This window comes from Myotis nattereri, assembly GCF_964212035.1.
Source record: "Myotis nattereri genome assembly, chromosome: 1".
In the NCBI taxonomy this organism is placed as follows: domain Eukaryota; kingdom Metazoa; phylum Chordata; class Mammalia; order Chiroptera; family Vespertilionidae; genus Myotis; species Myotis nattereri.
The window spans coordinates 171841368-171856232 of record NC_138075.1 but is presented as its reverse complement, the minus strand read 5'-3'; the positions used below and the strand labels follow the sequence as shown (position 1 = coordinate 171856232).

At 44.0% G+C, this 14865-nt stretch overlaps 1 protein-coding gene across 1 annotated transcript in view; it reads right to left on the bottom strand.

The window, feature by feature from the left end:
• The window catches only part of GPRIN3 (GPRIN family member 3), a 77705-nt gene extending 74933 nt beyond the window's left edge, over positions 1-2772 (bottom strand). Inside the window, exon 1 of the mRNA XM_081091636.1 lies at positions 2630-2772. The gene's annotated coding sequence lies outside the window, so the exon portion shown is untranslated. The remainder of the gene's footprint in view (positions 1-2629) is intronic.
• Between the last annotated feature and the right edge of the window lie 12093 nt (positions 2773-14865).

Genomic DNA, 14865 nt, shown 5'->3' with positions numbered 1-14865 from the left:
GGGTCGCCTAAGACCATCCTGCATATCAGATATTTCCATTACGATTCATAACCATAGCAACATTACAGTTATGAAGTAGCAACGAAAATAATTTTATGGTTGGGTCACAACATGAGGAACTAACTGTATTTAAAGGGCCAGAAGGTTGAAAACCACTGACCTAGAGCTCCCTGTGCTTCCTGGGGGTCTACATATTGGGTCACTGTACCAGGACTGCCCTTCTCCCTCCTCTTTGCCAGACTAGTTCCTCTTATTCTTCAGGTCCTTGGGGACTGTCCTTGTCCTCTCCACCTCCACAGCCTGCTCCCAAGCACCCTGTGCTCGCCCTGACATAGCACTTAACTTGCTTTACCCTCTCTCTCCCAAGGCTTGCTGGCTGAGACTGTGTCTCGCTCACTCTTCAATCCCACAATTCAGGACCCTGTTTAGTTCAGGAGAAATGTATGCTGAATGCATGACTGAATCAGTGAATGAGCATATAAAGGGTAGAAACAGCGGCCACTGAACGAGTGCAAGTGTGAGCTGGGACTGGAATTGCATGTCTGGACTCTCTGAGGCCAATCTTTTTATGACTTTGTGATTCCATGAACGATATTCCCGATAAGCTGCAGGTTTTATGACTGAAAATCCATACAGTGAAGGAGAGCTGTATCTAATATATTCTTTCATGTATATTTGAGGCACAAAGAAATGTTGCAGGGACAAATAATTAAATGTAATGGGTAAGTATACTGAGGCAATGAAAAAATACCCAAGTTTTAAAAACAGCGAGTTGGAACCCACCTGACCTCTGGCACAGATTGATCTGATTCATATCTTGCTTCAATCCTCCACTTCAATCCTCCATAGGATTCAATCTGCACCTCAGATTTCTGTCCTTGTCATTTTCATGAAAGGCTAGTTAGTGATTAGGTAAAGCCTCACCACACCACAACACACTCTACATGGGTCTCTACGACTTCCTCCGCACTGTTTCCAAAATAAATTCCAATGAAATAACATCTAGACTTGCAATGGCACTGACTACTTATTTTTCTGTTTATGAATCAACAACCTATTCCCCCTACTAAAAACCCACAAACCCTTAAAAAAATATTCTTCATGATTCTACTGCAAAAGAACATTCTATAATACAAACTATTGCCATTTGCAGATAGCAACAGAAAATATTTTTTGCCTCTATGCTGTGACTCATGTATCTTTATTCCCACAGTTGTTACTCAGGGCAGGACAATGGTGAACACAATGGGAAAGAAACAATAGTTTATAACTGGAAAATAAGCACATTGGGAGAAGTACACTCAAATCATGATCACAGTAAAATATGCAGCAGCACCAACAAGCGCAAACAAAAGCCCACGTAAGAGATGTGTAAATATTTCATGAAGCTAAGCCTTAATCAACTCTCTCTCTCCAAATCTTGCTGGTGTTGTAAACACTTCAGTTACTTCCAGTCCCACCATGACCCAGATTCCTTGCAAAAACAAAATGCAAACATGGACCAATGGGTCTTTAATGTCTTGTGAAAATTTTTTAGATGGACCATATCCAAGGTATTGATTTAATACGAAGAAAGAGATGCCTTGATACATGGTGGTTGCTTCTAGGTGACTCTCAGAGCTTCGGTTCTCCCCTCCTCCTCCAAACCCTCGCTCGCCCTTTCCCCACCGCCTCTGCTGCTTGCTGGACATTCACATCATCTTCACCTTGAACTGCCTACGTTCGGAGCAGAGATTTCTCCCAGTGCCCCTCCAGAAGGCCCTTTAAACCTGCCAGGGACTTGCTGCCTTCCCACCGCCCCAAATTCACTTTCCAGTGTCTAAGTACCCTCTTTCCCCGCTCCCCTTTCACTGCCCATTGTTGAGTCTGAAATTTGCCTGTATCTTTCAGATCTGCCTGGATAACATGAAGATGTGTGGTGTGTACTGTTGACAGTTGTTCTTTAGCTCTTTTCTAAAATCCATCTCCAAAGAGCCATTTATAGCCTCTAGTCTCTACCCTGATTTAATCTGGTTCCAAAGTTCACCTCTAGACACTGAACAGGTCTCTACAGTGACTTCCCTTTTATCAACCTCTGCCCGCCCTTCTTCTGTCTCAGCCTATCTCAAGAAAGACAATATATATGTAAAGGTGTCTGTATACACACACATAAACGCATATATTTTATGTACAACAGTGTTTTGACCTTAAAGAGAATAAGCACAGGAAAATAAGAAACATGTCAGTGTAGTATTCACACACACACACACACACACACACACACACACACACACACCCCACATCTACCTACTGGGATATTCACAGTGTGCAGACCCATTGATTATAAATCCCCCCGCCCAAGAACAAGAACTGCAGCGTCTTTTCCCATTTACCTTCAGAGTCAGAGCCTAAGGGAGCAATGACCTTGCAGAGAAATTCATCACCTGGGAGAAAGACAGACCCTCCCGGAGCGCAGAATGGGATGGGGACGGGAGCAACAGGCAAAAGATCACCAGGGCAATGTGGGACCGAATCAACCCCCCATCAGTGCCAAGCACACCTCCGCTCCGGTCCCCCGGGGTTGGGCACTGGGCAGAGGGGGTGCAGGGTGGGGGGCGTCTCCTCCCGCGGCCCGGGGTCGGTCGTCTACCTGCCTCTCGCCTGGCTCTTCTCGGCGCGGCTGGCCCACTGCCTCGGCTGTGGTGGGGGCTCCCGTCGCATATCCCAAGCAGCGGCTCTCGGCGCCACGGGGATGGCTCCCGTGTGCTCGGAGCGGCGGTTCTTCTGAGACCTGTTCCGGGAGCGGAGCGAGCAGAGTGTTTGCAGGAACTGAAATTACTATGCAAAGAGCAGAGGCGGCGCGCAGAAGCCGGCGGAGACCGCGGGGCCGCCCCCACCGCCAGGCTGCAGTCGCCACCACCCGGCACAGAGCCAAATCGGAGGTGGGAGTCCAGGGCCCGGGCTGCTCATCCGTCAGGCCCGGGGAGCACCCGTCTGTCCTCGCAGGGCAGCGCAGCGCAGCGGGGCCTGAGCATCCGAGCCAGGGGCGGCAGCGTTGCAGGCAGCAGCCAAGGCGGCAACAGCAGGACCCCGAGCTCCGCCCCACCGCACCCCCTCCCAGCCCTCTCCGGACCCCAGGAAGGGGTTGCCACAGCCGCTGCAGCTGCGCGCCCTGGGGGCGCAGCCGGGCAGGGGCTGGCTGGTTAAGGCTCTGCTGCATGGAAACCAGCGGCAGACGGAAAGTTCGGAAGGAAATTAAGATAGAGGCATGGGCCCAGAGCGACCCAGCAGGAATTTTGGCCCTTGCTCTCTCCCGCAGGTCACCCGGCTCCATGGCTGTCTAGAGACTCTAGCAGGTTTCTAATAAAGCCATGGGCAGCGAAGATCTGAAAGCAAGGAGACCACCTGGCATTTGAGACGTGTTGCAAAATGTACAGGATCCTGGGTATTTGGGGATGGCATTGCTGACCGTGTTTCTGTCCACCTCCCCACGCTCCTCCTGCCTCTGTGGGCGTGGATGGCTTTGGAAATCCGCCCTGTTGAGAGGCTCAAGCAATGCTGAATGAATGTGTAGTCTGGTTAGCAGCTGTAGATGGTGCAAAATGGTACAATGAAAAGAACTATTATTAACTGAGCATTTGTTGGCAGGCACTGTGCAAAATGCCTTACATGAGCAGCCTCTCTAATTCTCATAACAAACCAACGTGGTGGGTATTATTCTCCATTTATTGATGAGAAAACAGGCTTTGATGCTTTAGACACTGCTTGAGGTCACACAATAGTAACTTGTACAGCCGGAGTTCAAACCGCCCCAAGATATATCCTCTCAGCTAGTACACCGGGCACACCCAGAGATCTTGTCAAGATGCAGATTCTGACTCACTGGCTCCAGGACGGGCCTGAGGATCTGCATTTCCAATGAGCTCACAGGTGATGTCCATGCTGTTGGCCACGGGACCAAACTTTCTAAGTTTCTTCTTGCCTGCCAGCTCTAGCTGATTGATAGCAACCTCCTGCAGGTGGGTTAAGAAGGACTCCAAGGCTGTGTCTTGACTCCTGGGCAAAGGATTCTGCAACCAATTAGCCATGTTCACTTTGGTTGATGGGGGGAAGGCTGAGACAAGTGTGCTGGATGTCCATCCCTGCAGTAGGCCACTTGGGAAACAACATGTTTGTTCCAGGAGAGGTTAGAGTGTAAATTTTAAGGTATTAATACATGAAAGACAAATGTCCTCATTCCTGTTCTTGCCTTCATTAAGATAACCTTAAGTCAAAGTACAGCTAACATTTGTACAACACAAAACACTTTACAAAGTGCTCACATGAACAATGATAACTTCACAACAACACTATAAGGCAGGTCTAATTTCACTTTACAGGGAAGGAAACTGAAGTAGTGATTTTCCTGAGATTAGACAATTAATATGCAGGCAGCAGAGGCCAGGTTGTGACAGATCTCTAGTTCAGGGCTGTTTTTATTTTACCACTGTATTCATTTCCTACTGATGCTGTAACAAATTACCACAAATCTAGTGGCTTCATACAACATAAATTTATTATCTTACTATTCTGGAGTTTCAAATCCTGAAAATATGTCTGACAGGACTAAAATCAGAGTCAGCAAGGCCATGCATTCATTCTGGAGGCTCTGAGGGAAGAATCTGTTTTTTCCTTATGTGTGTGTGTGTGTGTGTGTGTGTGTGTGTGTGTGTGTGTTTCTTCCCAGCTTCTAGAGCAGGGGCGGGCAAACTTTTTGACTCGAGGGCCACAATGGGTTCTTAAACTGGACCGGAGGGCCGGAACAAAAGCATGGATGGAGTGTTTGTGTGAACTAATATAAATTCAAAGTAAACATCATTACATAAAAGGGTACAGTTTGTTTCTTTTTTTTTTAGTTTTATTCATTTCAAACGGGCCGGATCCGGCCCGCGGGCCGTAGTTTGCCCACGGCTGTTCTAGAGGGAGCCTGCACTCCTTGGCTTGTGACCACATCACTCTAACCTCTGTTTTTATCATCTCATCTCCATAAGTCCCAGTGATTAGGATATGGCTATTTTTGGAAGGTCATTATGATGCTTTCTAAAACCTCTCTTAGATTTATCCTATAATTTCTACTGTGCCTTACTTATTCTTCTCTTCTGCTGGATTCCTCAGACTTCTGGGAAGTTATTTCAATGGAAAAATTTACTTGAACGTCATTTAAGATGTAACAACAAATGTACACTGACAAGAAACACTCCCTAGGTCATGAAAAGGCCATCAGGATGCATGGGATTATAGTCCTGAAAAGGGCACATGGGATTAAGATCTACTTATTGGTCTAAATGACACTGAAGTAATCCCTAGGGAAGTCCTAACCACAGTTAAAGGTGTTTGTTAGCAATATTACATAATTTTTCAAAATTTGCTTCTCAAGGATTACACTGCTCCATGATAAGTAAGGAAATTCAAAATTCATGCAAAATTGATTATATCACCAAATTCCAGAGTGAGAGCTTCCAAAGTAATGATGAACCTAAACCAGTGTGTCAAACAAAATCAATAAATATTATTAAACAGCCTTGATGCTCAAGGTATTTATGGATTCTCATACAGAAGTTTGTCCTTTCATTGGGGACACAGGATTTGTGAAAAAATGAAATCATGCAGGACTGAAAGAGAAGAAACAATAGGAGAAGCGACATGGGATAGTACATGATTCATTGCCAAGTGAATTATATACAGTGAAAATTTTATTTGCAAGTTACATTTATATGGGGGAGCGGGGGTAAAACTGGAAAGATAGGTTGAAAGGCTCATGTTATGTCAAGCTAAGGAATTTAGACTTAATCCTCAATAATAATAATGATGATACCTTAGGTTCACATAGTGGTGAGTAATTTAACAAGAGCATTCTACATATTTTCAATCATTTGACTTCCTCCCTTCTGCCGCCAGACAAGCAGGCAAGTGCAAATACACGGGGAAGGAAGTACAAGGCACTTCGCAAAGAGATTGTCTTGACCACTACGTTCTTGTAAAATAGCAGATCTCCTCCCCACTTACCTGCTGTTCCTTCTGTCTTCCTTATCCCACTTTACATTTCCCCCACTGGACTTACTACTACTTTTTGATAGAATATATGTTTATTGTGTGTCTACTATAAGGACAGGGACTTTGTCTCTTTTGTTCAGTTGCCTAAAGCAGTGCCCAGCACTTGTTAAGTGCTCAGTAAATATTTGTTGAATGAACCATTATCCCCAATTTACAAATCAGGAACCAAAATGCCAGATGTTTAAATGACCACCACTATGTCACCACCATTATATCACCAAATTCCAGAGTGAGAGCTTTCAAAGTAATGATGAACCTAAACCAGTGTGTCAAACAAAATCAATAAATATTATTGAACAGCCTTGATGCTCAAGGTATTTATGGATTCTCATACAGAAGTTTGTCCTTTCATTGGGGACACAGGATTTGTGAAAAAATGAAATCATGCAGGACTGAAAGAGAAGAAACAATAGGAGAAGCGACATGGGATGGTACATGATCCGTTGCCAAGTGAATTACATACAGTGAAAATTTTATTTGCAAGTTATATTTATATGGGGGAGTCTTACAGCTGTTAAGGACCTTTTACCAAGACTAAAATCCAATGCCTTTTTGATAGTTTCCTTTCTGAGTGAAGTCTTGTTTAAACAAGGGCAAGAGTGTATTTTAAAAAGATAAGAATTTGAGACTAGAATCTGCTCTAAATGTCACATCTTTTCTGAAAACTTCACCAGTTTAGCTGCATTGGCAAGAAACAGTGGCAGCATGGAGTTACCAATAGGAGATTCTGCTATAAGTTCTACGTTAGTTGGCACTGAGTAAGTGTTTTTTTGTAATTGTTCTCCAATTATTTCGTTGTGTGACACTCTGTATTATAGGACTTTTGGACTCAGAAACCATAACTTCTATTTCTTTTATATCCCTGCGTTCTGCCCAATACTGGACTCTAAATAGACAATCTGGGCATAGTTATAAGGTGGTGGCCATCTCTCTAAAAATCACACCCTTACAAACCACATTCAAGACAGTATAGGAAGTCCGAATAAGCCAGGGGTGGGCAAACCTTTTGACTCGAGGGCCACAATGGGTTCTTAAACTGGACCGGAAGGCCGGAACAAAAGCATGGATAGAGTGTTTGTGTGAACTAATATAAATTCAAAGTAAACATCATTACATAAAAGGGTACGGTCTTTTTTTTTTAGTTTTATTCATTTCAAACGGGCTGGATCCGGCCCGTGGGCCGTAGTTTGCCCACGGCTGGAATAAGCCATCCCCAAATATGCCACCTTGGCATCATGATTATTCTGAGATGGAGGCAAATGAAATTTAACAGATGCAGAAAGACGCCTTCTTAGAGCTTCCCTTATCTGACTAAAAGCAGGAACTTGTGAGAAACGAGGACAGCCATAATCCTCTCTTCCGGGGAAGACAGAAACGAATGTGGGTCTAGAAAGAAATCTTGTTCAAATAACCCGTGTCTTCCAGTAGGTCCCCCTTCCCACAATTTGCCACCCCTCAAAGCCTATACCTCTTTCCCTTCATCTTATTACTTCTCTACAAGTTTACTGTTCCTTGTTAAGATGCTATATAAGCCCAAATTCTGACCACCCTTTTGAGTTACTCATTACTTAGTTTCTCCTGCATCTATGTAGGCTGCTCATGTTACTAAACTCTGTTTCCTTTTCTCTTGTTATCTTGTCCTCTGTCTAATTTGTTATGCCCTGATCAGTAACCTAGGAAGGTAGAGGGAAAAGGTGTTTGTTTGTTTGTTTGTTTATCCTCTACAATAGGAAGAAAAGAATTCCAGCGGAAAAGGGAATCTCTATTTTTTATTTTTTATTTTTTTGTTCATGAAAGAAAAAACATTTCCCAGAACTCACTCTCCTACTTCCAAGTCATTGGCCAGAATTTGGTCACCAAATCACTCAGGGAGGCTGTGAATGTGAGCACCTAGCAAGGAGGAATGGACTTGCCATGATTTTTCTAGGCTAGACATCCTGGTGCCCCAATCAAGACTGAGGTTCTATTAAGAAGAGAGAAGAAAGGTAGTCTCTAGGGCAGGGGTCCTCAAACTACATCCTGCGGGCCACATGCAGCCTGCAGAAAACATTTATCCGGCCCGCTGGGTGTTTTTGCCGCAGCTGCCTGTTGCTTAGCAGCCAACTGGTCCTGGCCCGCAGTGCGCAGGTGTGGAATGTGCACCACACTCTCCGACTCCCCTCCTTCTCTCTGTCTCTTGACTCCTCCTCTCAGTCTCGGGTGTGATTGGACGAGTCACGAGCTTGCCTGTGCAGAGCCTGCTGCTGCCTGAGGACCAAGGTAAGAACAAGTTAGGATTTATTTTTTTTTGAAATTAGGAGGTCTATTTTTTTTTTTTATTTTGCAGTTAGTAGGGCCTTTTTTTTGTTTTAAGTTAGGAGAGCCTTTTTCCAGAATGAAACATCTGAAATCTCCATCCAGATCTAGACTAACTGATGCACACTTGTATCACTTGTTATGACTGGCAGTGACAAATATGGAACTGGACATTGACCATCTCATTAGCCAAAAGCAGGCCCATAGTTCCCATTGAAATACTGGTAAGTTTGTTGATTTAACTTTATTTGTTCTTCATTTTAAATATTGTATTTGTTCCCATTTTGTTTTTTTACTTCAAAATAAGATATGTGCAGTGTGCATAGGAATTGGTTCATAGTTTTTTTTTTAAACTATAGTCTGGCCCTCCAATGGTCTACGGGACAGTGAACTGGCCCACTGTTTAAAAAGTTTGAGGACCCCTGCGCTAGGATCATCTCTTTTCATGGAGAATCAGTATAGAAAGAGTGAAGACTCACATTAAGGTTCCATTTTGATTTTTTCTGACTGCATCTGGATTTCTGGAAGACCATAGCAAGCCATATTAGGTTTCTATGTACTTTCCTCCCTCCTCTTCTCTCTCCCTCTCTCCTTCCCTGCCTCTTTTCTTGCTTTCTTCTTTTTCCCCATCCTCCTTTTCCCCTCCCCCTTTCCTCACACTACACAATCTTCTGTAGCATCATTATTTTGTCATATTTATATTCTGTAGGTACTTAATCAATGCCCTAATGTCAAATACTTAGATTCTTCTCATCTGAAATACTTTTAAAGTTGGCTTGTTCAATTGATTGGATAAGAGACCCTCAGTTTACTGCTTCTCCTACTCATGCCATCTCTTGTTACTCCCTAAATTCACATTTCCCATTCTTACAATAATACTTTCTATAACACACTAATATATTGTTCCACAACACCCTGGCTTTGCTTTTATTTGAGCCGTCCATCTTTCGCCTAAAATGCCCTTTCCTTCTAGCCACTTATAAAATTCCTATTCATCTGTCAAAATCCAGTTTAGCTATTACTTCCTCCAGGAATCCTTGCCCACATGACCCATTCCCATATTTAAATTACATCTATATTTGGTATTGATCTTTGTTATAGTTAAAATGCTATGCCATAATTGGTGTTTTTATTTATTTGTCTCCTTTAATAAACTCTGAGTTCTATGAGAACCAAGTCTTTGTATGATATTATTTTCTAATATCAAACTTGAAACATTGCCCCTTCCTTGTTAACATTTGTAGAATGTAGGCAAACTCAATTTTTTAAAGGACTTACTCTGCTCCAGTTATTGTCTAAGCATTTTAATATATAACTAGATTTAGAGTGAGAGAAGATGGAGTGATTATTTTATAATAAAAGATATTCAGCTAACTTTAAGAGAATGGAGGAGTCCTAATTTGCTTTAGGCTCTGAAAATGGTGGTTGTATCTATGCTGTCTTCATAGGTATGCAATGTTAGGTGGAATGAAGAAGAAGAGAAGAAAGGTAGGCTCTAGGACAGTGATGGCGAACCTATGACACGCGTGTCAGAGGTGACACGTGAACTCATTTTTTTGGTTGATTTTTCTTTGTTAAATGGCATTTAAATATATAAAATAAATATCAAAAATGTAAGTCTTTGTTTTACTATGGTTGCAAATATCAAAAAATTTCTATATGTGACACAGCACCAGAGTTAAGTTAGGGTTTTTCAAAATGCTGACACGCCGAGCTCAAAAGGTTCGCCATCACTGCTCTAGGATCATCTCTTTTCATGGAGAATCAGTATAGAAAGAGCGAAGACTCACATTAAGGTTACATTTGGCCATTTTAGCTGCCTACACTTGTAGATAACCATTGCCTTCTATTTAAAAGTTGTATATCATGAATGTAGAAAATCTATTTCATACAGGAATTTTTTAAATGATCCTTTTTGCTAGAAACTTTTAGGCTATGAGAAGCAAAAAATGTACTCAGCTGGCCTCAGCTATTTAGGATGTGTGTAAAGGATACAGGAAAGTAAAGACACACAAGTAGTCATGTAAGGAAGGCAGCTGGTGTTTCTGTCTTCTCGGCTTCCAGGCTTCCATCTTCCCTAGTTGATGACTGCATCTCAATTTTCCACTGAGGAACCACACCTCAGACCATGTGATTAAGTGGGGCTGACCCTGACTCAGGGGTGAATGTGTGATCTAAGACAAAGCAATAGGAGAACCACCAGTCCCTGGCCACAGTGATTGGTTCCTGATGGAAGTAACACCCACACTATGGCTGGAACTCTTGGGGAAGATGGGGTCCTCCACTTAGTAAAATGTAAAACTGGAACTACTGGTGGGGACCACTTGGAGGAAGACATGAAGACAAAGGAAACAAAGGCAGAGCTGGCAGGTGGAGAAGAGATGGAGCTCTTTTTCTGGTGATATAATTTAAACAACTACAGTTAGGGGATCCCTAAAGTATGGACACATAGATAAAATATTTTAGTTTTTGTAGATTGACGATGTCACTGACAAGATTACATTTGTCTAGGTGCTGCCAGATTTTATGGAAATCTTTTATACACATGAAGGATGAATGGAAAAAATAGACTTCTCTAGTTAAAAAAAAATACTTGATTTTCCTAACCACTGAATAGATAATTGTTTGCATTAGTTAGGAGTAACTTGTCTCCCTAATTATACACTTACTAGAGGCCCGGTGCACAAAAATTTGTGCACTGGGGGGGGGGGCGGGGGGGAGGGGAGAGGGGATCCCTCAGCCCGGCCTGTGCCCTCTTGCAGTCTGGGACCCCTCGGGAGATAATGACCTGCTGGCTTAGGCCTGCTCCCAGGTGGCAGAGGGCAGGCCCAATCCCTAGGTGCAGCCCCTGGTCGGGCTCAGAGCAGGGCCGATTGCGGAGTTGGGGCGCCGCCCCCTGTCATGCACAGAGCAGGGCGGATTGGGAGGTTGCGATGCCACCCCTAGTCACACTCAGGGTAGGGCCAATTGGGGGGTTGGGGCACTGCCCCCTGTCACACTCAAGGCAGGGTCGATAGGGAGGTTGTGGCGCCACCCCCGGTCACACACAGAGCAGGGCCGATCAGGGGGTTGGAGCGCTGCCCCCTATCACGCACAGAGCAGGTCACATCCTGGGGGTTGGGGCTCCATACCCTGTCACACACAGAGCAGGGCCGATCAGTGGGTTGAGGAGCTCGCCCCTGTCACTCACAGAGCAGGGGGGATTAGGGGGTTGGGGTGCTGCCACTGTCACACTCAAGGCAGGGCCGATGGCGGGGGGGGGGGGGGTTGGGGCGCCGCACCCTGTCACGCACAGAACAGGGCCAATCAGGGGGTTGAGGAGCTCCCCCTGTCACACTGATCCCGGTGCTGGGAGGCATATTACCCTTTTACTATATAGGATAGAAGCCTGGTGCACGGGTGGGGGCCGGCTGGTTTGCCCTGAAGGGTGTCCTGGATCAGGGTGGGGGTCCCGCTTGGGTGCCTGGCCAGCCTGGGTGAGGGGATGATGGCTGTTTGTCTCTGGGCACACACCCTTTAGGGTGGGGGTCCCCACTGGGGTGCCTGGCCAGCCTGGGTGAGGGGCTGAGGGCTGTTTTCAGGCTGGCAGGTGACTAAAGCTCCCAACCTGTCCTTTTCTCCTTTTTGTTTTATTCTGGGCCAGCTTTAGCCCAGAGGCTCGGCCTGAGGCTCGGCTCCAGCTCTGAGGCCTCCGCTGCTGAAAGCAGGTTTCTGGCCTTTGTTTACCTTCTGTGTTTGAACAATGTTGCGGTCCTGCTGGCTGAAGCCCGGGGTTTTGTTTAGCTTCTATATTTGTTACAATGTTGCTTAGAGTGCAGCTGAGAGGACGGCAAGGCAGGCGGGGAAGCTTGGCTTTCTTCATCACTGAAGCAAGCAAGCCTCCCTGTTTGCGTCAGCTGCCTGGCTGCCGGCCGCCATCTTGGCTGGCAGTTAATTTGCATATCACCCTGATTAGCCAATGGGAAGGGTAGCAATCGTACACTAATTACCATGTTTCTCTTTTATTAGATAGGACTATAAGGAATCTCCATGATTCTCTGTGAGACATTCCTAGAAGGTATATAACAAAGCATATCAGTGTGAAGTGGATTTCTTTCCCTATGGCAATGAGGTCTAGCTTCTCTGAGCATGAATTCAACAACAAAATAATTCAGAGTTAAAAACTAACAAACACTAAAATCCCTATAATCATTTAAAATAAGACTATTCTGTAAATTCTATAAAATGAGTAAAGTCTATAAAGTGATGTAAATGTGTATATCAATTATTCAAGGAATCTTGATGTGCCACAATATACATATATAACACTTAACTATTATAACTGTACTGTATCATAATGACTTATTTAAAACAAATAATCCAGCTCTAATAACCATTGCATTAACTATACATGATCCAAGGAATAATTTTGTTTGCATTCTTACAATTCAGAATAATTTGGGAGAGATAATGCTTTGCCAAATTATTACTAAAATGTATTTTGTTTTGTTATGGGTAAATTTTCCTGCTATAAAAATAAGTCATCTTCAAAATCATTGAATAGTTTTGACTAGCAGACTTTTATTATGATTCTACCATATGCCAGATACCATACCAGGCAATGAGGACACAAAGTTGAATAATACATAGCCCTGCCCAGAAGGAGTCCATGGTCCTGTGGGGAAGACAGATGAATAAACAGTTGATTTCCATATAGGCATGAGCTATGTATGAGCAACTGTAGAGCACAAGGCAGCTGGAGTTTTGGAAAAGAAGATGAAACTTAAATTCAAAATGTATAGGAATTAGTGGGATGAAAAAGTGAAAAGAACAGGAGATATTTTAGAGAGAGGTAACCTAGGCTGTGCTCAAGATTAGGTCATTAGAAAATAGAGCCTTTGCACTATTTACCCGTTGGAAGTCCTTATTAAGAGACATAGTTCATTCAATAAATGATTATTGAGTGTATTATGTATCAGGCAATGTTTTGGTGCTGCAAATACAATGATTAAGAGACAAAAAAGTCCCTGACCTTTTACACTCTAGTGGGGGAAAAAAAGATAAAAATTGAATGAACAAATAAATTTATGGCATAGGGTCAGATAGTGATGAATGTCGTAAAGGAAGGGAGCAGGTTCAGGAACTAGAGAATGATAGGGTGCTACTTTAGATGTGGGGGTGGGGCAGTTGTCAGGGGAATTATCACTGAAGAGGTGGTTTTGAACAGAATGAAGTTAGGTGAGAAGCCATATGAAGTGGGGAACAGCATTTCAGATCCTAGAACAGTGTGTACAAAGGCCCTGCGGCAGAACCCTGGCTTGGTATGTTTAATGACCAGCAAGAAGGCCAAAATAGCTGAAGCACCTGAAATGAGAGGAAGAATAACAGGAAATGAGTTGGTGGAAGTGGGCAGAGACCAGCTTACATCAAACCTTTCTATTTACCAAAGCTGTTTGCTGTAGTTCCTAGTTCCATAGCTATAGTGTATTTCCCAGAATTCCTTGCATTTAGGGATATGCAGCCATATGAAAGAGTTTGGCCTACTGGAATGTGGTGGAAATGCTATGGATGACTTTCAGAGTTACTCGCATAAATGTTCTGTGGGATTCTCCCGTCTTTCTGTTTTTCTATCTCATGGAGGACTCCAAGGCCTATTCTCTGACTAACCATATGGAAGACTGATAATTGAGTAGGAACATTTACTTTGGACTTTGTATAAGCACAAAATACAGTTAACTACTCTGGGCTACCAATATTTGGGGACCCGGGGTGGGGGGGGGGGGTGGTGGTAGAGTAGCCAGTGACTATGACTAATAAAGCTTTGTAGTACATTGGGTTTGAAAAAGGGCCATCTACTGAATTTGTTATTTAAATTCATTTTATTTTTAAATTATTTATCATATTCATTTTATTTTTTTATTTATCTTATATCTGCCCTTCTGCCCCCCAAGTTAGGAAAACCTTAAAGAAGCAGAGTGTCCATAGATGATAAATTTGAAGACTTTTGTTTTAAAGAGGAGGATAGTCACCCTTCCTTGTCTTAGTGACACTGAGTGGCATGGACATGAATTTCAAGGCTTGTAGGAATGATAAGCTTCAGCCTTTCCCCACAAGGCCCTGATTCCCTCTTCCCTTACTAGTTCCAAGAAGAATAGTGGGTGTAATCAGAAGTGTGGAAGGAGGAAAAAAGTAATTATTTATTAAACTAGAGGCCCAGTGCACAAAAATTTGTGCACTCGGGGGTCCCTCAGCCCAGCCTGTGCCCTTTTGCAGCCTGGAATCCTCGGGGGATGTCCACCTGCTGGCTTAGGCCCATTCCCTGGGGGATCAGGCCTAATCTGGCAGTCAGACATCCCTCTGGCAGCCCGGGAGACCTTGTGGGATATCCACTTGCCAGTGGGGAGCAGGCCTAAGCTGCAGTCGGACATCCTTAGCGCTGCTGAGGAGGGAGAGGCTCCCGCCACCACTGCTGTGCTGGCAGCTATCACCCTGGCTTGTGGCTGAGCAGAGCTCCCCCTG